Below are 24,372 nucleotides of genomic sequence, written 5' to 3' on the forward strand. Positions count from 1 at the left end.
TTGATAATTTCCATTCTGACTGGAGTAAGATGAAATCTCAGTGTAGTTTTAATTTGCATTTCTCTGTTAGAGATGTTGAACATTTTTTCATATATTTGTTGACCGATCATAATTCTTCTGTGAAGTGTCTGTTCAGTTCTTTAGCCCATTTATTGGTTGGGTTATTTGTGATTTTTTTGGAGTTTAGTTTTTTAGTTCTTTATGTATCTTGAAGATTAAGGCTATCTGAGGTGAAGGTGGCAGGATTTTCTCCCATTCTGTAGGCTCTCTCTTCATGTTCTTGTTTCCTTTGCTGTAAAAGAGCTGTTTAATTTTATATCATCCCAGTTACTGATTCTTTACATTTTGTGTTTTAGGAGTCTTGTTGAGGAATTTGGTTCCTAAACTGATGTGATGGATATTTGGGTCTACTTTTTCTTTCAGTAGGTATGGGGTCTCTGGCCTAGGTCCTTGATCTACTTTGAATTTTGTGCAGGGTGAGAGATAAGGGTTTAATTTCATTCTGCTACAAATGGATTTCAAGTCTTCCCAGGTGTTGTGGGGCACAACTTAAGAACAGGCCAATCACCAGTGAGAAGTCCAAATTTGAGAGTCTTCATTAGCCAGCCAGCTGACTGTCTCACACAATGCCCCAAAAATGGCTATTGGGAGAAGCCCCAAACATAGAGTTGCAGGGGTTTTTATACCATAAGTCAATACATCAATCATAAGTGTCTGTTGCTATAATTCAAAACTACAAACTAACATCATGAGATCCAAAATCATTAGCAGAGGGGGAAGTGGGTCAAAATGACCTTAGTTGGGTGTAAGTTAAAGTATGGTTACTAACATCTAGACAATCACTGTTGACATCACTGTTGACATGGTACATTGTTTAGGAAAAATAAGAATCAAAAAGAGAACAATTGTTCATTATATAAGAATTGCCATTTTGTGTTGACAAACATGCTATGCTAAGCAACCGTTGATGGCTACAGAAGCGAGGTATTCCCATGGGAGAAGCATTTCCTACATAAAACATGGAGCCTCAGGGTAAAATAGTCTTTTTGTCATTGCCCATATAGCCTGGTCTATAACATTTCCATGGAGTCAAATATGTCAGCCTGTCACATCAGCAACATTTGTTGAAGAGGCTGTCTTTTCTCCAATATATGTTTATGGCACCTTTGGACAGACACATTCTTGACATTGAAGCCCACTTTTTTTCCAGGAAGAGCTTCACTCAAAGTTTCATGATACATTTCAACCAACTTTACTTCACTTGTGACATTAACTGGAGCAAAGATGACCACCATGCCAGGCTTGAGAATAGCAGTCTCCACTGGACCCATAGGGACAGTACCAATACCACCAATTTTGTAGACATCCTGGAGGGACAGATGCAAAAGCTTGTCAGCTGGATGAGTTGGTGGCAGGAGAAAATCTAAAGCTTCCAGCAGTGTGGTTTACAGTTGACTTTCCATCCCTTGAACCAAGGTATATTAACACTTGGTTCCAACATATTGTCACCATTCCAGCCAGAAATTGGCACAAATGCTACTGTGTCATGGTTGTAGCCAATCTCCTTAATGTAGGTGCTGACTTCCTTAATGATTTCCTCTTATCTCTTCCTACTGTAGAGTGGCTCAGTGAAATTCATTTTGTTAACACCAAAATTAGTTGTTTCATACCCAGTGTGTAAACCAGAAAGGCGTGCTCAGGGATTTGCCCATTCTTGGAGATACCAGCTTCAAATTCACCAATACCAGCAGCAACAATCAGGAGAGCGCAGTCAGCCTGAGATGTGCCTGTAATCATGTTTTTGTTAAAGTCTCTGTGTCCTGGGACATCACTGATGGTCTTGCGGGTCTCAGCTTTCAGTGTATCTAAGACCCAGACATACTTGAAGGAGCCCTTTCCATCTCAGCAGTTCCTTCTCAAATTTTTCAATTTTTTTTTTTTTTTTTGATTCCACTACATTTGTAGATCAGATGACTTGACAGAATCTACGTGTCTGATGACAACGATGTTCATGTCTTTCCCTTTCCCATTTTGGATTTGACTTAGCAGTGGTTTTTCATGACACCCTCTGGTGGCAAATCCATTGCAAAAAAAGCCTTTCTCGATAGTGGTTTTTTTTTTTGGGGGGGGGGTGGGGCGGGCGGGGAAGGGAAGGGGGATACCAGGGATTGAACTCAGGGACACTTGACCACAAGCTACATTCGCAGCCCTGTTTTGTATTTTATTTAGAGACAGGGTTTTGCTTTTGCTGAGGTTGACTTTGAACTCATGATTCTCCTGCCTCAGACTCCTGAGCCGCTGAGATTGCAGGTGTGCACCACCATACCTGGTGCTTCGATAGTGTCCTTTGATACATAAAAGTTTTTAATTTTGATGAAGTCTAACTTACCTATCTTGTCTTTTATTACTTGTGCTTTTTGGTGTTCTATCCAAGAAATAACCACCAAAACCAATGTCAGATTTTTCGCTATGATTTCTTCAAAGTATTTCTAATTTTAACTCTTAAGTCTTTGATCAATTGGGTTAATCATTGTATACAGTTTGAGTCCAACTGAATTTTTTTTTTTACTTCAGACATTTTATTATAATCTTAATAAATTTGAACTTGTATTTATTTGGGTTCAGTTATAATATAACATAATAAAAATCAAAGCACTGGTCCTCTGAAATAAAGCAGGCAATCACCGTTCAATAAACACACTTGATTTATTTTGTAAAAAAGGGTTAAGTTTACAACTAAACTTTTATAAAAAGTTTAGCATAAGTACATCATCACACTTTTTATGCAGAAATATACATCTCTGCCACTATACAAGAAAAAACTGAATTTTTTTACATGTAAATATTTTGTTTCCCCAGCATCATTTGTTGAAAAGATTGTCATTTGTCCACATTTGTCCACTGAATGGTCATGGCACCCTTGTCAAATATCAATTGATGGTCTGAGTGGAGGTTTATTTCGGGGTTCTCATCTTTATTCCATGGGTCTATGTGTTGTCTTTATCTAGTATCACAGTTTTGATGACTACTTAAAAAAATTTATAGTCATATATGAACACAATACCTTTACTTTATTCTTCTGTGGTGCCGTGGATCCAACTCAGTGCCTCACACATTCTAGGCAAGCACTCTGCCACTGAGCCCCAGCCCCAGCCCTGATGACTGCTGCTTTGTAGGAAGTTTTGAAACCAGGAAGTGTGAGCTCTATAACTTTTTTTCTAAGATAGTTTTGTCTATTTGGAGTCTCTTAAGATTCCATGTGAACTTTAGGATGGACTTTTCTTTCTAGAAACACCACCATTTGGATTTTTAGAGGGTTTTGAATCTGTGGACCACCTTTGTACTGTCGCATAGTATTAAGTATTCTAATCAATGAATAAATGAATATAAAATATCTTTTTGTTTAGGTCTCAGTTTTTCTTTTTTTTCTTTTTTTTTTTAGATGCAGTCTTGCTGTATTGCCCAAGCTGATCTCCAACTCTTGAACTCAAGTGATCCTCCTGCCTCCACCTCCTGAGTAGCTGGGACTACAGGTGCATGCCACCTTACTCCATAATTTTTGATGTACAAATCAGTCCTTAAATCTATTCCAAAGTATTTTACTCTCTTTCAGCTACTGTATTTAGAATGGTCTTTAAATTTCCTTTCTGGGTTGTTCACTGAAAGTACAAAGAGAAATAAAATTGATTTTTAAAAAATAGTTCAGATGTTGATAGATCTTCTATTCATTTATTTATATGTGGTACTGAGAATCCAACCCAGTGCCTCACACATGCTAGGCAAGCGCTCCACCACTGAGCCACAACTCTAGCCACAATTGATATTTGTGTGTTGATTTTGTAGCCTATATTTTTGTTGTTGGGTTTTTTGTTGTTGTTGTTCTGTTTTGGTAATGGGGATTGAACCCAGTGTCTTTTCCATGCTAGGCAAGTACTGTACCACTGAGCCACAACCCCAGCCCTTGAATTCACTTTTTAACAGTAAAAATATGTGTGTGTGTGTGTGTGTGTGTGTGTGTGAATTCTTTATAGAGTTTTCTACATAAAAGATGTCCTCTGCAAACGGATATTTTTCTTTCCAATTGTGTGCCATTATTTATTTTGCCTAATTGCTCTAGCTAAAACTTCCAGTACTAAGTCAAACAGAAATGGTAGAAGTAGAGCTACAATGTAGCTCAGTGGTAAAGTGTTTGCCTTGCCCTGGATTGATCCCCAGCACTGAAAAAGTGATGAAAGTAGGCATCCTTGTCTTTTTCCTAATCTTAGAGTTAAAGCTTTCATTCTTTCACCACTGAGTATGATGCTAACTGTGGATTTTTCATAAATGTACTTTATCTTGAGAATAAAACATGTAAATTTTTGTTAAACTTTTTTCAGCATTGAGATTTTTTTCTTTATTAGTTAATTCTATTATATGCATTGTATTATTCAATTTATATTTAATAATCTGCATATTCCAGGAATTAATCTTTGTTATGATTGTGCAATTCTTTTAATTTGCTGCTAAATTGGGTTTGCTAGAGTTTTGTTGAGAATTTTTGCATTTATCTTCATGAGATATTGGTCTGTAATTTTCTTGTTTTTGTTTGGAACTGTTATCAGGAACTGTTATCATAGAATGAGTCAGAAAATATTCCCTCTTCAAATTTTTGGAGGAGTTTGAGAAAAATTGGTTTTAGTTTATTTAAGTAATACATCAGTAAAGCCATCTGATTCTGGACTTTTTCATTATGTTGGGATATTTTTTGATTACTGATATAGTCTCTTTGCTAGTTATAGATTTTTCTATTTCTTCTTGAGTCAGTTTTGGTAGATTGTGTGTTTCTAGAAAAAATTCCATTACATCTAAGTTATCCAGTTTGTGGGAGTATGACCATTTGTAGTTATTATCTTATAATCTTTTTATTTCTGTAAAATCAATAATAATGTTTTTACTTTCATTTCTAATGATTTTTTGAGTTACAAAACAGTTCTAATTTTATTCATAAGATTATTAATCAAAACTACAAAAGCAGATTTACATAGGCATAGACCAGTAACAAAGCAGGAGGACAATGAAATGTTCCAGAGACATCCTGAAAAGTTCCAAGCAGTACATACTATGCTAAACATCCAGTTAAACCACAGTTGTGCAACAGCTTCTGTGCGTTCCTGCATTCTCTCCATGAACTCTTCCCTATTCTTGCCTTTCTTTTCTAACTTGCTGAGACTTGGCTTTGCATACAAAAGAAAAAAAAAAGTTTTTTTCTATCTTCGTCAAAGTGATAACCACCTTGCTTGGGTGGATGCCCATGTGGACGGTTGTACCATTAGCCTTCTCAGGCTGCACCCACTCAGTGCAGATGACATATTTTTCTGTGCACCCAGACTACCTTGCTGATTTGCTGATCCTTGCAGTGTCTTCGAACCACCTGAACCTTGTTGCCCTTGCACATGGGCACCTGCAGGACTTGTCATTCTGTCACAGCTCTTTGGGGAGTGGGGAAACAAAATCTTCCTGAGCATGTGCTGTTGTGGTTTTTGTGGTGGTCAGACATCACCAAGAGGTTGAACTTCAAGCAGACCAAGGGCACCAGCAGTGTCAGTTCATTTCTGACTTTAATAGTTTGAGTCTTCTATTTTTTTAAGTTAATCTGGCTAAAATTTTGGCAATTTTGTTGATCTCACAAACCAGATTTTAGTTTTATTGTCTCTGTTGTTTTTCTATCTTCTATTTGATCTCCAATCTAATGTGTATTATTTTCTTCCATCTGCTGAATTTGGGTTTTGTAGACTCTAAATTCCTTTCCATGTATAATAATGTTATTGATTTGAGATCTGCTTTTGTAATTTCTGCTTTTGTGGTTATAAATTTCTCTCCCAGCACTGCTTTTGCTATATCCCATACGTTTTTGAATCCATGTTTTAATTTTCATTCATTCAAAATTATTTTTTAATTCTCTTGGAAATTTTTTTCCTTTGACACATTAGTTGTTGAAGAATATGTATGCCATGGCGCCCACCTGTAATCCCAGTGACTCCCAGCAACTGGGGAGGCTGAGGTAGGAGCTTCACAAGTTTGAGGCCCGTCTCAGCAATTTAGCAAGACCCTGTCTCAAAATAAAAAAAATTAAAGGTCTGGGAATGTAGCTCAGTGGTTAAGACCGCCCCTGGGTTTAATCCCCAGTACAAAAAATAAAAAAATAAATCAAGGACTAGATATTTCCTGTAGGAACTTGTCTGCTATGCACATAGTCCTAGTGAATACAATCACACACAAAACACAAAATGATCTTCTGATATGATCATTCTGGCCTTAAACCATTCTCGCATTTCCTTCTCTCTGCCTTTAGTCCAGTGGCTAAGTATAGGCATATGTAATGTTTCCAGATGGTTGAATAAATCCATATTCAGAAATCACAGAGAACAAGTTTTCTATGAATTTCAAATGTGCAACTTTGCAACTTTGTCACACACTGGCAACCTCTTTAACATCCAGAAACTAAATGTTGCAAAATTGGGACTCCTTTGTCCATTATTTATACTACATACCAGCAAAACAAAATGTACAAAGCCTACAGAAAAACGTTTGAAAATGCCCAACTGTGAATGCACCTAGCAAATTACCCTTTGCCACTGCTCCCCTGCTGTCACCTCCAACCAGTGAACAATACAGGCAGTGATATAATGCACGCAGAGGTGGTTAGATAATTCCATTCCCAAAAGATAATATTTCATATGAATTTTAGAAAAAAAGATATTTACAAAGTGATACTTTACTACCTCTACACTTACCATACACTGGCACTTCTAAACATCTACATAACACTAGATATTTCAAGTAAAGACTCAATTTGTCCACTAGGTACTCAATAGTCTTGAATAAACTGCACACATGTCACAATAGTTCTAATTAGAAAGTGTCTTCAAATATGAGCATTCTGGCCCTTCACAATTCAGTGGGCTACAATGCTCAAATTCTCAGAAGACAATCTTTCCTAGGTAGTTCATTTTATTTACTTTTTAGGTACTGGGGATTTAACCCAGGGACCCTCTACCACGTGAGTTACATCCCTAGCCCTTTTAGTTTTTTATTTTGAGGCATTAAAAAAAAAAAAAAAAGTTACTGGGGCTGGGGTTGTGGCTCAGTGGTATAGCACTTACCTAGCATGTGTGAGGCCCTGGGTTAGATTCTCAGCACCACATACAAATAAGTAAAATAAAGGCCCATTGACAACTAAATATTAAAAAAAAAAAAAAAAAGTAACCAAATGCATTAAAAAAAAAAGTTACTTAGGGCCTCTAAGTTGTTGAGGTTGGCTTTGAACTTGTAATCCTGTCTGAGCCTCCCAAGTCACTTCTAAAGTCAAAATACCAAGTTCGTTTAAAAAGTCACTTCCAATAGACATTTCTGAACTTTTAAAACAAATGGACATTTACCAGAACCGTTATTTTCTAACTCTATCTTAAGTCCAGCCTCTTTACATCTAGGATGTCCAGATGTAGGAAAAGTTTTCTTTTAAAAGGATAGGGAGAAAGTTGAGACCAGCTTTTTCATACTGGATACACAGGTCCTCTACAAATGGCCAGTAAGCCTTCCCAAAGGGTGGTGGGCATTTCCAGCTGGCCAAACGTGGCATGTTCCTTCACCATTTCTTTTTTCTTTTTCTTTGTGGTGCTGGGGATGGAACCCAGGTCTGGCACACGCTAGGCAAGTGCTCTGCCACTGTGCAACCCTGCGCCGTTTCTCTTTGGTAGAAGGAAGACACACTCGCGGGCGCTAACCGGTCCCCACGTCGTAATGAGGGCTCCGTTCACCTTCCAGCACCGTTAAGGTCTTTGTTCATGGCCATCGGATGGGGCGAGGTCTCGTCCAAATGGCACAGGGCGGCCACTCCAGGACACAGAACTGTGCAGCCGGTTGTGTAAAGTGGTAGCTGAGCTTTGGGGCATCCACCTGCCTCCGGCCCTCTAAGCCTCCAACAGCCTCTGCGGCCTCATTCTTCTCGCCACGTGACGTCATAGAGACCCAGCAGCCCCTGGGGTCCGTGCTCGGTCAGGTCATCAGGTAGTGGAGGAAGGCTCGGGGAGAGGTTGGCCACGCCCTGGGCAGCCGGCAGCTGCGGCGCGGCTCCTGGTGTCCGCAGGGCCAAGACCGCACCTGTCCCGGGCCCCAGCTCAGGCGGCCCCGGGAGCAGGTGGCACTCGCTGTCTCACCGTGCTTTTAATTCTGTCGAGAGTTCTTGTATTGAGCCTTTTACTTTTTCTCCCTTCAATTCTGGTTCTTTTTTCCATCTATTTTAGGAACTCTACTATTTTTGTTTTGGGAGTTGATCCTGCCTTGTGCATGCTAGGCAAGCACTCTGCAACGGAGCCACATCCCCAGCCCCATAATGTGCTTTATAACCTTTTTAACGAGAAGGAAGTTTGAGAAGTTCACAAATATTTGGTAATTAAACAAAAACTCTTAAAATAACCAAACGGTTAAAAAAAAATTAGAATGAAAATCAAGAAATATTTGGAAATTAATGAAAATGAATACATTACCTACCAAAATGGGATGCAGCTAAAGCTTAGAGGGAAATCTATAGCTGTAAACACCTACATAAAGTCCGATTTATATAATTTTTTTTTCTTCTGGGAATTGAACTCAAGGGCCATTTGCCAGTGAGCTTTTTATTTTTTCTTTTGAGACAGGGTTTTGCTAAGTTAGTGAGGCTGGCCTTGAATTTTCGATCCTTCTGCTTCAGCCTCCCTAGTTGCTGGAATTACAGGCTATGCCACCATGCCTGGCTCTGAAAAAAAAAATTTTTTCCCTCATGATTTCATTTTGTGTCTAAGATTCCAATGCCAATCCCAATGTCATGAAGTTTTACCCCTGTGTTTTCTTCTAAGGATTTTATACTTTTAGCTCTTTTATTTAGATCTTTTTTGTTGATCCATTTTCAGTTAATTGCTGTATATGGTGTGGGAGATGGGTGGGTTCCACTTCATTCTTTTGCATATGGGCAGCTAGTTGTCCTAGCAACTTTTCTTTATAAATTGAACAGTCTTGGTGACTCTAGAGGCTGAGGCAGGAGGATTGCAAATTAGAGCAAGCCCTGTGTCAGAATAAGAAAGGCTGGGCATGAAGCTCAGTGGTAGGGCACTCTGGGTTCAGTCCCCAGTTTGAAAAAAAAAAAAAAAAATCATTAAATGATTTTGGCACTCTTGTCAAAAAATCAATTTGCTGTAGATACATCATTTTACTTCTGAATTCTCGATTCTATTCCATTTACTTTTATATCTGTCAAATTGCTAGTGGTATTTTGATTATTGTAAACTCTATAGCTAAGTTTTATTTTTCTAGTTAAGTTTTGAAACTGGTAAGTGTGAATTCTCCAACTATTTTCTTCTTTCTGAAAATTATTTTGGTTGTTTGGGGCCCTTGTAATTCCAAATGAATTTTAGGATTAGTATTTCCAATTCTACAATAAAAAACTATTAGAATTTCAGAGGGATAGCATTGAATCTTTGAATTGCTTTGAGTATAATTACTAACCTCATCATGTTAAGTCTTCCAGTCCACATGTGTTTCCATTTACTTAGGGATTTCTCCACTTCTTCCAGCAATGTTTTGCAACTTTTTTTAACCAGGAATTGAACCCAGGTCACTTAACCACTGAGCCACATCTCCAGACCTTTTTAGTATTTTATTTAGAAACAGGGTCTTGCTAAATTGCTTAATACCTCAATAAATTGCTGAGACTGACTTAGAACTCATGATACTCCTGTCTCAGCCTCCCAAGCCACTGGGATTACAGGCCTAAGCTACTGCACCTGGCTATTTTGCAATTTTTAATGTCTGAGTCTTTCATCTCCTGGGGTAAATTTATTCCTAGATATTCCTTGTTATTTTTGATGTCATTGTAGATGGAATCTCTTCATCAATTTTCTTTCCAGATGGTTCATTGTTGATGGTAAAAACAGGTGATTTTAAAATATATATATATATATATTTATTTAAGATATAGGTGGACACAATACCTTTAATTTATTCTTATGTGATGCTGAGGATTGAACCCAGTGCCTCACATGTGCTAAGTGAGCACTGTACCACTGAGCCACAACACCAGCCCCAACATAGTTGGTTTTTGTGTTGGTCTTGTAACTAGTAACTTTGCCATACTTTTTTTAATTAACATTTTTGTGGAACGTTTGGCATTTTCTATATAAAGGTCCAGTTATCTTTGAATAGGGATAGTTTTGTATCTCTTTTCCTCATCTGAATGCCTTTTATTCCTCTTCCTTGGCTAAATGGTTTGGTTAGAATTTCCCATCAAAGTGGTGAGAGTGAGCATCCTTGACTTGTTCCTGAATCAATCTTGTGTTATTTAATTTCCATGCATTTATGAACTTTCCAGTTTTCTGTCTACTATTGATTTCTAGCTTAATTCCATTGTGATCAGATAAGATACTTATTTTAAGATTAATTGAACATATCCATGTGCTCTTGAGAAAAATGTTGTTGTTACCGAGGGAGTGTTCTGTATATATCTGTTAGGAACAATGTTTTTTTTTTTGTCTTGTTTTGTTTGTATGTTTCATTTGTTGGGAATTGAACCCAGGACCTTGTGCTTGACAGGCAAGTACTCTACCAACTGAGCTATATTCCCAGCCCAGCATAGTGGGTTTATAATGCCATTTAAGTCTTCTGTTTTCTTATTCTTCTGTCTAGATGTTGTTTATTATTGAAAGTGGGGGTGTTGAAATGTTACAACCCATGCAGCATCAACAAAGGATCTCAAGTAGGGGCAACTGGAAATGGAGGGAAAACACAGACATTTTCAAGTAAAGCTGGGACTCTGATGGAGGAATAGTGACCCAGAACTAGCTCTGCAAGTTTATTATCTAGGGTCTCATGATCAGGAAGTTAAACTATAGGGGCATTGTAAATTGTTCAAGGCTTATGAGTTATCAAGAGGCTTCTTTGTGGACTAAAAAGTTACAGAGCTAGAAACATTTTTGCAGTTATTCTTTTGCACCTAGTAAGCCCATTGTAGTGGAAGGACTGATAACTGTGAGCATCAGAGCCAAGTGTCAAGGCTGTTAACATTCTTGCCTTTTGGCAAGGAGTGATTCCCAGCTTTAGTTTTTGCTGACACAGCAGGATCAGCCAATGACTTGGAGGCTCATCGCTCACACATTGAAGTCTCCAGCTACTACTATTTCTCCCCTCAATTCTGTCTTTTTTTTTTTTTTTTTTTTCACGTTTTAGGAACTCTACTATTTGCTACAAAGATGTTTGCAATTGTTATATCTTCTTGAGTAATTTATAATCTCAATCTCCCTCTCCTGTTGATGTGTAAAAACAGCTGATTTAAAATATATATATATATATATATATATATTTAAGTTATAGATGGACACAATACCTTTAATTTATTCTTATGTGATGCTGAGGATCTCCTCTCCCCTCCTTTACCCCCTCCCCTCACCCCTCCCTCTCTCTGTGGTACCGGGGATTGAACAATGGATGCTCTACCACTAAGTCACATCTCCAGTCCTTTCTAAGTTTTGAGACAGTGTCTTGCTGATTTGCTGAGGGTGGTCTCAAACTTGCAATCCTGCCTCAGCCTCCTGAGTCATTGGGGTTGTAGGTGTGCAGCACCGTGATCCACCTTCTTTGTCTCTTGTAACATTTTTTTAACTTAAAGTCTATTTTGTTTGATGTTAATATAACCACCTTAACTCTCTTTCAGGTACTAGTTGTTAGTAGTATCTTTTTCTATTCCTTTAATTTCTTTTTAAAAAATATTTTTAATTGTAGATGGACTCAATACCTTTATTTATTTGATTTTTATGTGGTGCTGAGGATCGAACCCAGTGCCTCACACATGCAAGGCAAATGTTTCACCACTGAGCCACAACCCCAGCCCCACATTGTTTTTTTTTTTTTTTTTTTTTTACTCAAAGACATTTATAAGTGCACATTACAGTATTTTAAATTATAAGCAAAGAATTATACAAAAATATCTAGAAGTACTTTATCTTATATAATTAAAATTGCATATCCATTGAGGAGCAGCACCCCACTTACTCTAACCCAATACCATGGCAACAAACAGGGATACTTTGTTTCCATGATTTTTTTTTTTTTTTTTTTAACCAGGAATAGGACCTAGGGGCATTTAATGACTGATCCACATCCCAGTCCTTTTTGTATTTAAGGATGAGGTCTCACTGAGCTGTTTAGTGACTTGCTAAGTTGTTGAGGCTGGCCTGAAACATGATCCTTCTGCCTCAGCCTCCCACACTGCTGGGGTGTTTCCAAGAATTTGACACTTTTAAATACCTAATGTAAGTAGTAGTATACAGTATTTGACCTTCACTTAGCATAATTTTAGTCTTCTTAATATTGACTCCAATGCCTGGTTTCCAATATTTGTAAGGGCCAAATAATATACTCCTTTAATTATTCAGCCATTGTGAAAATAAATTGTTTCTCCACCTTGACCCTTGTTCATGATGCTGTTATCAGCATGCAAGTGGTGATATCTCCTAAAAATCCTGATTTCAATTTACCCACATTGCTTCTTTTTTTTTAAATTTATTTTTATTGTAAACAAATGGGATACATGTTGTTTCTGTTTGTACATGGAGTAACAGCATACCATTTGCATATTCATAAATTTACATAGAGTAATGATGTTTGATTCATTCCATTATTTTTTTCCTTCCCCCCCACCCCTCCCACCTCTCTTTTCCCTCTATACAGTCCCTCCTTCCTCCATTCTTGTCCCACTCCCACCCCCCATTAAGTGTCATCATCCACTTATCAGTGAGAACATTCCTCTTTTGGATTTTTGAGATTGGCTTATCTCACTTAACATGATATTCTCCAATTTCATCCATTTGCCTGCAAATGCCATAATTTTATTATTCTTTATAGTTGAGTAATATTTCATTGTATATATATACCACAGTTTCTTTATCCATTCATCAACTGAAGGGCATCTAGGTTGGTTCCATAGTCTGGCTATTGTGAATTGAGCCGCTATGAACATTGATGTGGCTGTATCTCTGTAGTGTGCTGATTTTAAGTCCTTTGGGTATAGGCCGAGGAGTGGGATAGCTGGGTCAAATGGTAGGTCCATTCCAAGTTTTCTAAGGAATCTCCACACTGCTTTCCAGAGTGGCTGCACTAATTTGCAGTCCCACCAGCAATGTATGAGTGTACCTTTTTCTCCACATCCTCGCCAACACCTATTGTTGCTTGTGTTCTTGATAATCGCCATTCTAATTGGGGTGAGATGGAATCTTAGTGTAGTTTTGATTTGCATTTCTCTTATTACTAAAGATGTTGAACATTTTTTCATATACCTGTTGATTGCTTGTAGATCTTCTGTGAAGTGTCTGTTCATTTCCTTAGCCCATTTGTTGATTGGGTTATTTGTATTCTTGGTGTAGAGTTTTTTGAGTTCTTTATATATTCTGGAAATTAGTGCTCTATCTGAAGTATGAGAGGCAAAGATATTCTCCCACTCTGTAGGCTCTCTCTTCGCATTGCTGATAGTTTCCTTTGCTGAGAGAAAGCTATTTAGTTTGAATCTATCCCAGTTATTGATTCTTGCTTTTATTTCTTGTGCTATGGGAGTCCTTTAAGGAAGTCTGATCCTAAGCCAATAATGTGAAGATTTGGACCTACTTTTTCTTCTATAAGATACAGAGTCTCTGGTCTGATTTCAAGGTCCTTGATCCATTGTGAGTTGAGTTTTGTGCAGGGTGAGAGATAGGGGTTTAGTTTCATTCTGTTACATATGGATTTCCAGTTTTCCCAGCACCATTTGTTGAAGAGGCTATCTTTTCTCCATTGCATATTTTTGGCACCTTTGTCTAGTATTAGAAAATTGTATTTATTTGGGTTTGTGTCCCTGTCCTCTATTCTGTACCATTGATCTACCTGTCTATTTTGGTGCCAATACCATGCCATTTTTGTTACTATTGCTTTGTAGTATAGTTGAAGTTCGGGTATTGCGACATCCCCTGTTTCGTTCTTCCTGCTAAGGATTGCTTTAGCTATTCTGGGTTTCTTATTCTTCTAGATGAATTTCATGATTGCTTGCTCTATTTCTGTGAGGTACGTCATTGGGATTTTAATTGGAATTGCATTGAATCTGTATAGCACTTTTGATAGTATGGCCATTTTGACAATATTAATTCTGCCTATCCAAGAACATGGGAGATCTTTCCATCTTTTAAGGTCTTCCTTAATTTCTTTCTTCAGTGTTTTGTAGTTTTCATTGTAGAGATCTTTTATCTCTTTGGTTAGATTGATATCCAAGTATTTTTTTTTTTTTTTGAGGCTATTGCAAATGGAGTTGTTTTCCTCATTTCCCTTTCAGCTGTTTCATCGCTTGCGTATAAAAATGCTGTAGATTTATGCATGTTGATTTTATAGCCTGCTATTTTGCTGAATTCATTGATGAGGTCTAGAAGTTTTCTGGAGGAGGTTTCTGGATCCTCTAAATATAGAATCATGTCATCCACAAATAGTGACAGCTTAAGTTCCTCTTTTCCTATTCGTATCCCTTTAATTTCTTTAGTCTGCCTAATTGCTCTGGCTAGAATTTCGAGGACAATGTTGAATAGAAGTGGTGAAAGAGGACATCCCTGTCATGTTCCTGTTTCTAAAGGGAATGGTTTCAGTTTTTCTCCATTAAGAATGATGTTGGCCATGGGCTTAGCATAAATAGCCTTTTCAATGTTCAGGTATGTTCCTACTATCCCTATTTTTTCTAGTGTTTTCAGCATGAAGGGGTGTTGTATATTATCAAATGCTTTTTCTGCATCAATTGAAATAACCATATGATTCTTATCCTTAAGTCTATTGATGTGATGGATTACGTTTATTGATTTATGGATGTTAAACCATCCTTGCATTCAGGAATGAACCCCACTTGATTGTGGTGCACAATTTTCTTGATATGTTTTGGATACGGTTTGCCAATATTTTGTTAAGGATCTTAGCATCTATATTCATCAAGGATATTGGTCTAAAATTTTCTTTCCTTGATGTGTCTTTTCCTGGTTTGGGTATGAGGGTGATATTAGCTTCATAGAATGAGTTTGGTAGGGTTCCCTCCTTTTCTATTTCCTGGAATACTTTGAGAAGTATTGGAATGAGTTCTTCTTTGAAAGTCTTGTAGAACTCAACTGAGAATCCATCTAGTCCTAGGCTTTTCTTGGATGGTAGATTTTTAATGGCTTCTTCTATTTCATTGCTTGATATTGATCTGTTTAAATTGTGTATGTCCTCCTGGTTCAGTTTGGGAGGAGCATATGTCTCTAGAAATTTGTCAATGTCTTTGGTACTTTCTGTTTTGTTGGAATACAGATTTTCAAAGTAGCTTCTCGTTATGTTCTGTATCTCAGTGGTGTCTGTTGTGATATTTCCTTTTGCATCATGTATTTTAGTAATTTGAGTCTTCTCTCTCCTTCTCTTTGTTAGTGTGGCTAAGGGTTTATCTATTTTGTTTACTTTCTCAAAGAACCAACTTTTTGTTATGTCAATTTTTTGAATAGTTTCTTTTGTTTCAATTTCATTGATTTCAGCTCTGATTTTAATTATTTCCTGTCTTCTACTACTTTTGCTGTTATTCTGTTCTTCTTTTTCTAGGGCTTTGAGCTGTAATGTTAGGTCATTTAATTGTTGACTTTTCATTCTTTTCTGGAATGCGCTCCATGCAATGAATTTTCCTCTTAGTACCATTTTCATAGTGTCCCAGAGATTTTGATATGTTGTATCATCATTCTCATTGACCTCTAAGAATTTTTTAATCTCCTCCCTGATGTTTTTTGTTATCCATGTTTCATTCAATAGCATATTATTTAGTCTCCAAGTGTTGGAGTAATTTCTTTTTTTTACTTTGTCATTGATTTCTACTCTCAGTCCATTATGATCTGATAGAACACAAGGCAGTATCTCTATTTTTTTTTTTGCATTTCCTAAGGGCTGCTTTGTGGCATAACATATGGTCTATTTTTGAGAAGGTTCCATGTGCTGCTGAGAAGAAAGTGTATCTGCTCGTTGATGGATGGAATATTCTATATATGTCTATTAAGTCTAGGTTATTGATTGTGTTATTGAGTTCTATGGTTTCTTTGGTTGGATTTTGTTTGGAAGATCTATCTAGTGGTGACAGCGGTGCGTTAAAGTTGCCCAGAATTATTGTGTTGTGGTCTATGTGATTCTTGAAATTGAGAAGGATTTGTTTGATGTACAGGGATGCACCATTGTTTGGGGCATAAATATTTACTATCATTATGTCTTCCTGATTTATGGTTCCCTTAAGCAGTATGAAATGTTCTTCTTTATCCCTTCTGACTAACTTTGGCTTGAAGTCCACTTTATCTGATATAAGGATGGAAACCCCCGCTTTTTTACTGGGTCCATGTGCGTGGTAGGTTTTTTTCCCATCCTTTCACCTTTAGTCTGTGGATGTCTTTTTCTATGAGATGAGTCTCTTGCAGGCAGCATATTGTTGGGTCTTTCTTTTTAATCCATTCTGCCAGTCTATGTCTTGATTGATGAGTTTAGACCATTAACGTTCAGGGTTATTATTGAGAAATGATTTGTATCCCCAGTCATTGGGCTGATTTTTGGTTTTTAAGTTGGCTTGGTTTCTCCTTTGAGTGGTTTTTCTCTAAGGTAGTTCCTCCCTTTGCTGACCTCCATTGTTGTTTTTCATTTCCTCCTCATGGAATATTTTGTTGAGAACATTCTGTAGTGCAGGCTTTCTATTTGTAAATTCTTTTAACTTTTGTTTATCATGGAAGGATTTTATTTCATCTTCAAATCTGAAAGTTAGTTTTGCTGGGTATAGGATTCTTGGTTGGCAACCATGTTCTTTCAGAGCTTGAAATATGTTGTTCCAGGCCCTTCTAGCTTTTAGAGTCTGGGTTGAGAAGTCTGCTGCTATCCGTATTGGTCTCCCCCTATATGTAATCTGATGCTTTTCTCTTGCGGCCTTCAAAATCCTATCTTTATTTTGAATGTTAGGCATTTTCATTATAATGTGCCTTGGTGTGGATCTGTTGTGATTCTGTGCATTTGGTGTTCTGTAAGCCTCTTGTATTTGATTTTCCATTTCATTCTTCAGGTTTGGGAAATTTTCTGATATTATTTCATTGAATAGGTTGTTCATTCCTTTGGTTTGTATCTCTGTGCCTTCCTCAATCCCAATAATTCTTAAATTTGGTCTTTTCATGATGTCCCATAGTTCTTGGAGATTCTGTTCATGATTTCTTACCATCTTCTCTGTTTGGGTGACTTTATTTTCAAGATTAAATATTTTGTCTTCATTGTCTGAGGTTCTGTCTTCCAAGTGGTCTAGTCTGTTGGTGATGCTTTCCATTGAGTTTTTTATTTGGTTTATTGTCTCCTTCATTTCAAGGATTTCCGTTTTTTTTTTTTTTAATTTTTTTATTTTTTTGAGAATCTCTATCTCTTTGTTGAAATGATCTTTTGCTTCCTGCAGGTGCTCTTTCAGCTTATTGGTATTATCATTCATTGCCTGCATTTGCTCTCTTATCTCATCCTTTGCTTCGTGAATCATCTTAATCATGTATAATCTGAAGTCCTTTTCTGACATTTTTTCTAACATACTGTCATTGGATTCTATTACTATAGAATCTAGATTTGTTTGGATCATTTTCTTCCCTTGTTTTTTCATGTTGTTCATGTATCTTCCCCTCTAGTGCTGCAGATCTGGGGTATTGCAGATTTCCCCCTATAGGCTTATAGTGGCCCTATAGGTTTCTAAAACCCTTTCTTTAAGGGGAGATCAATATTAGCAGTGCCCAAACCAGACACTATGCAATCCTAGACCAAATAGCCCCTATGGGGACAATAACATCATGTAAATAAGGGAGAAAGCGACTCTGAGGGAACAGGTAAACAGAAGGAAAAGAAAGCAAGAAACGTAAAGAAATAAAAGCTTAAATATTTTTTTTAAAACAGGAGAAAAAAGAAAATCTACTGTATAATAGACATATTGTAATGAAACCTCCCAGTGTTCAGTAGCCTGATGTATGAGAGGTACCTGAGAATGAGCTTCAAGCCTCCAGCAGGCGTCGCAGGATGGGATTTGCCCCACCCAAAGATCGGAGCTATGGCTTCCAGGATTATCCAAGATGGTTGCTCTGGCTTCCAAATCTGTTGGCAAATGGGGAGCTGCAGCTCAGGGGTGGACGTGGTCAGCTGGAGGTCCTGGAGACAGGATGCAGTTGGTCCGGCAGGGGTCCTGGAGGTCCAGTGTGTTTGGTGTGATTGTGGGATCCTGGAGGCCGGGTGCAATCAGTGGGTCTGGGGTCCCAGGGATAGGGCACAGTCAGTTGGTCTGGGGGTCCTGGCAGCAGGGAGCAGTCAGTTGATGTGAGGGCCCCAGAGGCAGGGAGTGATTGGTCGGGCTGAGGGATCCTGAAGACGGGACTCGGTCAGTCCGGCCAGGGGTCCTACAGGGCCTGGCTGTTGTCTCAAAATGGCGGCAGCCACGTGTAATCAAACCTGCAGGTACTGTGACAGTGAACTTCCAGGCAACAGCAGGCAGCTGGTTCTCCACTGGCGGTCTGCGGTCAATCTGCTGGCAGCTATCGGGCAATCGGGAGGTGAACCTCGAGCATTGGGTGATCGATAGGGGTAAGGCAGGCGATGGATAGGCGAGAGGCAGGTAAATGGCAGATGATAGACGCCTGACAGTGAGCAATCTGCTCTCAAAAAAGGCGTCGATATGCTGGCAGATTGCAGGTCATCACAGCAGACAAATGGGGTAAAGAGCAGGGGATCGATAAGCGGCAAAAACTGCCTCACCGAGAAACAGATATCCTCTGCTTAAATCTGGCATTGCGGAGCGACAAGGAACGCAGCCTCCCTCTAGACCGCCCCACATTGCTTCTTTAAAGTGACATCTTTTGGATATTTGGTGGGTTTTCAGATGTGCATATTCTTGATGGCCAGAGCAGTTTTATGGGTGTTCTTAAAGTGAACATGAAAACTTGAGCCTCCTGATATGCGTGATTTGTGGGGGTTTCTGGGTCAGGAGAATAGCAAACCATTTTTGAAAGATCACCTCAGATCACTGGCAGGGAGAACTCTAGCTCTCTTTCTGTTATTAATGTCTGGTTTAATTCCATTTGGTTCTGAGAGCATACATCATAGAATTTCTACTCAGTTAAGTTTGTTCCAGTGTGTGTTGTGATCTAGAACATGGCCTGTCTTGGTGAAAGATTCATGTGAACTTGAGAACAATGTGTATTCTGTTGTCATTGGATGAGGCATCCAATGACTGTCAATTACATCTAGTTGACTTGATGATACTGTTGAGTTCAGTCACATCCTTACTGATTTTCTGCTTATTGGATCTGTCCGTTACTGATAGAGGGGTGTTGAAGTTGGAGTCTGTGGGCTCCACCTCACTTCCTCTTCCACATGCTGCACACTAGAAACTCTCTCAATGCAACAAGCTGGGGCTATTTTAGAATTCTTTTTGTGTGTGTGTGTGTCAATGGACCTTTTTTTAATTAATTAATTAATTAATTTATATGTGGTGCTGAATATTGAACCCAGTGCCTCACACGTTAGGCAAGCGCTTCACCACTGAGCTACAACCTCAGCCCTCGGATTCCTCTTATTCCCACCTTTCAGGAATCATTGTCCTTTATTGCCTGATGACCGAGATCTTGAAAACTTTGAATTTTGTCTTTTTAATTTTTCTTATGTCATCTCAAATGGGAGGATAGTCTAGTCATAGTTATTTCACCTTGGTCAGAAGTGGAAGTTAAGGCAATGCTTTAAAAAAAATGCAGTGAAGTGTACATAATAAAGTTTACCAACCCTTTTCAAGTGCATAATTCAATAGTATTAAATATATTTGCAATCCCAGCAGCTTGGGAGGCTGAGGTAGGAGGAGTGTGAGTCCAAAGCCAGCCTTGGCAACTTAGTAAGGCCCTAAGCAACTCAGAGAGATCCTGTCTTCTAAAAAAATTTTAAAAAGGTCTGGTTGGTGATGTGTCTCAGTGGTTAAGTGCTCCTGAGTTCAATCCCAGGTACTGAAATGTATATATAGTTGTTGCCACCATGACAACATTGTTCTTGTTCTTTCCACTTCAAAAACTTCATCATCATGTCAAACCCTATACCTGTTAAAACATAACTCCCTGTTAGCCCTTCCTTCTATCTCCTGGTGACCTCTAATCTAGTTTCTGTCTCTATGGATTTGCTTATTCTGTGTACATCATATAAATGAACTTATACAATATCTGTCCTTTTGTGTCTGACTTATTTCATTTGGCATGTTTTCAGGATTCATCCATGTTTCATCAGAATTTCATTCCTTTTTTAAGACTGAAAGTATTCTTTTGTACATATATGCCCCATTTCCTTCATTAAGTCACCTGTCTGTGGACATTAGAATACTTCCTCATTTTGGCCATTGTGAATACTGCTGTTGTGAACATGGGTTCACTGCCCTCTTTATTTTTTTAAGTTCATTGCTTTTTTTTTTGTATTGGGGATTGAAACCAGTAGTACTTTGCCACTGAGCTACACCCCAGCCCTTTGAGACAGGGTGTTGCTAAATTGCTGAGGTTGGCCTTGAACTTGCAATTTTCCTGCCTCACCCTCCTGAGTTGCTGAATTATAGGCATGTGCCACTTTGCCTGGCAAATTCATTGTTCTTTTTACCAAGAGAATGATGTGGTAGACATCCAGAGTTTTTAATCCAGCCCCCCCTCCTTTCCCCCCCCCCCCTTTGGTATTGAACCCAGGGATGCTTAACCACTGAGCCACATCCCCAATCCATTTTTGTATTTTATTTAGAGACAGGGTCTCACTGAGTTGCTTAGGGCCTTGCTAAATTGCTGATGCTGGCTTTGAACTTGTGATCCTTCTGCCCCAGACTCCCGAGTTGCTGAGATTACAGGCGTGTGTTAACACATCCAGCCCTCCTGTTTTTTCTTTTCTCTCTCTCTCTCTCTCTCTCTCTCTCTCTCTCTCTCTCTCTCTCTCTCTGTACCAGGTATTGACCCTAGGAATGCTTAACCACACATCCCAATTCCTTTTTATTTTTTTATTTGGAGACAGGGCCTCACCAAGTTGCTCAGGCTGGCCTGAAACTTGCAATCCTCCTGCCTTAGCCTCCTGAGTCATTGGGATCATAGGCATGTGCCACCATGCCCAGCCCCTCCTATTTTGTTGTTAAATCCCTCTCTTGCTAAGAATAGAAGAAACTCATTGAGGACTACAGCAATGGCCTCAATTGTCCTTATATGACTCCTTTGCCCCATGATGACCATTTGGTCCCAAACTGGACAAATTTGGGACAAAGTTGAGGAAAGGTAGGCAATTGTATCTCTAGCTACATGGAAATACTATTCTCAAAGAATAAAGCAGACATGAATAAAACATATAGTTGAGAAGAGAATACTGATGTTTTGTTTAATGTCTATGATTCCAGTTGCTTCTTGGCTTCTTTCCTTCTTTTGATTATTTACATACTGCAGTATCCTTCTGATTCATCACTTTCTTGTCTAAGCTAGTACTTTGAGGGTTATGTCCCTTGTAACCAAATAGTAACAATTACTGTATTCCATTTCAGAATTTCTCTTGTTCAGGAGAGTGAAGCAGTTTGTCTTAGCTTAGATTCTTCTAGAAGCTGACCCTGAACCAAGGATTAAAGGGCAAATTATTTATTGAAGAAATCTTCCTGGGAAAAACCAACAAGGAAATATAGGATAAGAAAGAATGCAAATCTGGGAGAAGTCCTGGAGTATAAATGACACATTAGAGTTTGTCCTACTTCAGGGCAAAGGAGCTGGACTTTTGAAGTTATACACCAATCACTGAATATATGCTCCCCTGAAAGGGTAAAGTGATTCAGTATCCAGCAGCAAGCATCTGAAGGTTGTGGATGTAAGTCACAGCAGAACATAGAGAATATGGGTTCACAGTGCTAGTAAAAGAAATTTTGAGAATATGAAAAGACTTCCCATGTTTGTGAATAGGTAGAGTTAATATTCTTCACATGGCCATAATACCAAAAGCAATATACAGATTGCAATCCCCATCAAAATACCAATGACATTCTTCAGAGAACTAGAAAAAAGTCCTAAAATTCATTTGGAGGAATAAAAGGCCCAGAGTATCCAAAGTAATTCTAAACTAAAAAACCAATGCTGGACACACCATAATACCTGACTTTAAATTATACTACAGAGCTATAGTAACAAAAACTGCATGGTACTTACATAAAAACAGATACATAGATCAATGGTGGAGAATAGAAGACATAGAGACAAATCCACACATCTACAGTCATTTAATCCTTGACAAAGGTGCCAAAAATATACAGTGGAGAAAAACAGACTTTTTAACACATGGTACTGGGAAAATTGGTTGTTCCTATGTAGAAGAATAAAACTAGACCCTATCTCTCACCCTGCACAAAAATAAAGTCAAAAATGGATTGAAGACCTAGGAATTAGACAAAAACTATGCAAGTCCTAGAAGAAAATGTAGGGTTTATATTCTAGCATACAAGCACAGACAATGCCTTTCTCAATAGGAACTCTAAAGCTCAGGAAATAATGCCAAGAGTTAATAAATGGGATGGCATCAAAAAGCTTCTGCATAGCAAAAGAAACAATAATGTGAAACGAGAACCTACAGAATGGGAGAAAATCTTTGCTAGCTACTACTCTGACAGAGGATTAAAATCTAAAATATACAAAGAACTCAAAAAATTAACACCAAAAAATCAAATAACCCAATTAATAAATGGGCAAATGAATTAAATAGACACTTCCCAAAAGAAGAAATACAAATGGTCAACAATATATGAAAAAATGTTCACATCATTAGCAATTAGGAAAATGCAAATCAAAACTCCACTGAGATTTCATTTCACATCATCCAGAATGACAGTCATCAAGAGTACAAATAATAAGTACTGGACAGGATGTGGAAAAAAACCACTTTTACACTTTTGGTAGAATTGTAAATTAGTATAAGGACTATGGATATCAATATGGAGATTGCCCAAAAGATTAGGCATGCCCCAGATATACTACTTCTTGATATTTATCCTAAGGAATCAAAATCATCATACTGCAATTATACATGCATACCCATGTTTATAGCAGCACAATTCACAACAAACTAATGAGCCAGCCTAGGTGCCCATCAATGGATGAATGGATAAAGAAAATGTGGTATGTATATACAATGGGGATTTATTTGGTAAAAAAGAGAAATGTACATGTCATTTGCAGGAAAATGGATGGAACTAGAGACCATTATGTTAAGTGAAATAAGCCAAACTCAGAAGGTCAAGATTCATATGTTTTCTCTCATATATGGAAGCTAGAGAGGGAAAAGGAAAAAAAAAGTGAGTGTGTGAGGAGAATCTCATGATAATCAAAGGGAGATCAGTAGAGGAAAGGTACCAGGTGGTGGAAGATGGGGAGGTAGGGGAGGAAGTGCTGGGAAATGATATTGGCTAACTTATATTGTTATATTGTGTGCATGTATGAATATGTAACAAAAATCCCATCATTATGTACAACTATAAAGCACCAATAAAAAATGTGGAAAGAGGGGAAAAAAAAGATATCTGAAGATTTGAGTGGGGCATAGGGTCCTGTACATCTTGGAGAATTTTGGGCTTTCCTTTATTCCTTTCACCTTAGACCCCTACCCCCAGGCAAAGTTGGAACTTACCACTGATATATTCTTGTGCCAATCTATGGGTCTCCCTCATGATCCTATCATTAAAAATAAAGTATTGAGTGTTGGGGGGGGCGCTGTAGCTCAGTGGGGGAGCACTTGCCTAGCATAGGTGAGACCTGGATTCAATCCCTAGTCCCCTCCCTGGAAGTGTTTTTGAGAGCTAGGAAGCTGTCAACTTTTTCCCTTCCTTTTTTTTTTTTTTTTTTTTATAATGCCTTCTAATGTTCTATATGAGGCACCCTGTCTATCAAATATGTTTTGGATAGATAAGAAAAGAGGTTCCTAAAGACTATTTCTATCCAAAGGCCTCAGTGCCAATAATGGTCAGGCAGCATGAGAATGATCATAATACCAACTAGCTTTATTGAGCACTTACTATGTGCCAGGAAGTACTCTGAGTGCTTATATTCATCATCTCATTTAATATGAGAAGTTATACAGAGAGATACCATTATAATTTCCATTTTATGGAGAAGAACCTAAGCTAATAAATGGGAGAGCTATGATCTAAATCTCTAGGCTAGTTGAGTACAGAAACCAAACTCTTAGCCTCACTCTCTGAAAGGTATAATTAACAGTGAAGGGATTTAATTTCATATGTGTTAAATAAACAACAAAACCTGTAAAATA

At 38.1% G+C, this 24,372-nt stretch overlaps 1 long non-coding RNA gene across 2 annotated transcripts in view; it reads left to right on the forward strand.

Moving 5' to 3' along the window:
* Nucleotides 1–23,386, forward strand: part of LOC306649734 — a 42,166-nt gene extending 18,780 nt beyond the window's left edge. Inside the window, exons 4-5 of one of the 2 annotated variants that reach the window (XR_013760700.1) lie at nt 3,443–3,533; nt 21,614–23,386. This is a non-coding gene — a long non-coding RNA (uncharacterized lncRNA). Of the gene's footprint in view, nt 1–3,442; nt 4,096–21,613 lie in introns of those variants that run through there. The other variant, XR_013760701.1, reaches the window with a different exon arrangement.
* The last annotated feature ends 986 nt before the right edge of the window (nt 23,387–24,372 follow it).

The sequence above is a fragment of the Sciurus vulgaris genome (assembly GCF_902686455.1).
Source record: "Sciurus vulgaris genome assembly, chromosome: 18".
NCBI classification, from domain to species: domain Eukaryota; kingdom Metazoa; phylum Chordata; class Mammalia; order Rodentia; family Sciuridae; genus Sciurus; species Sciurus vulgaris.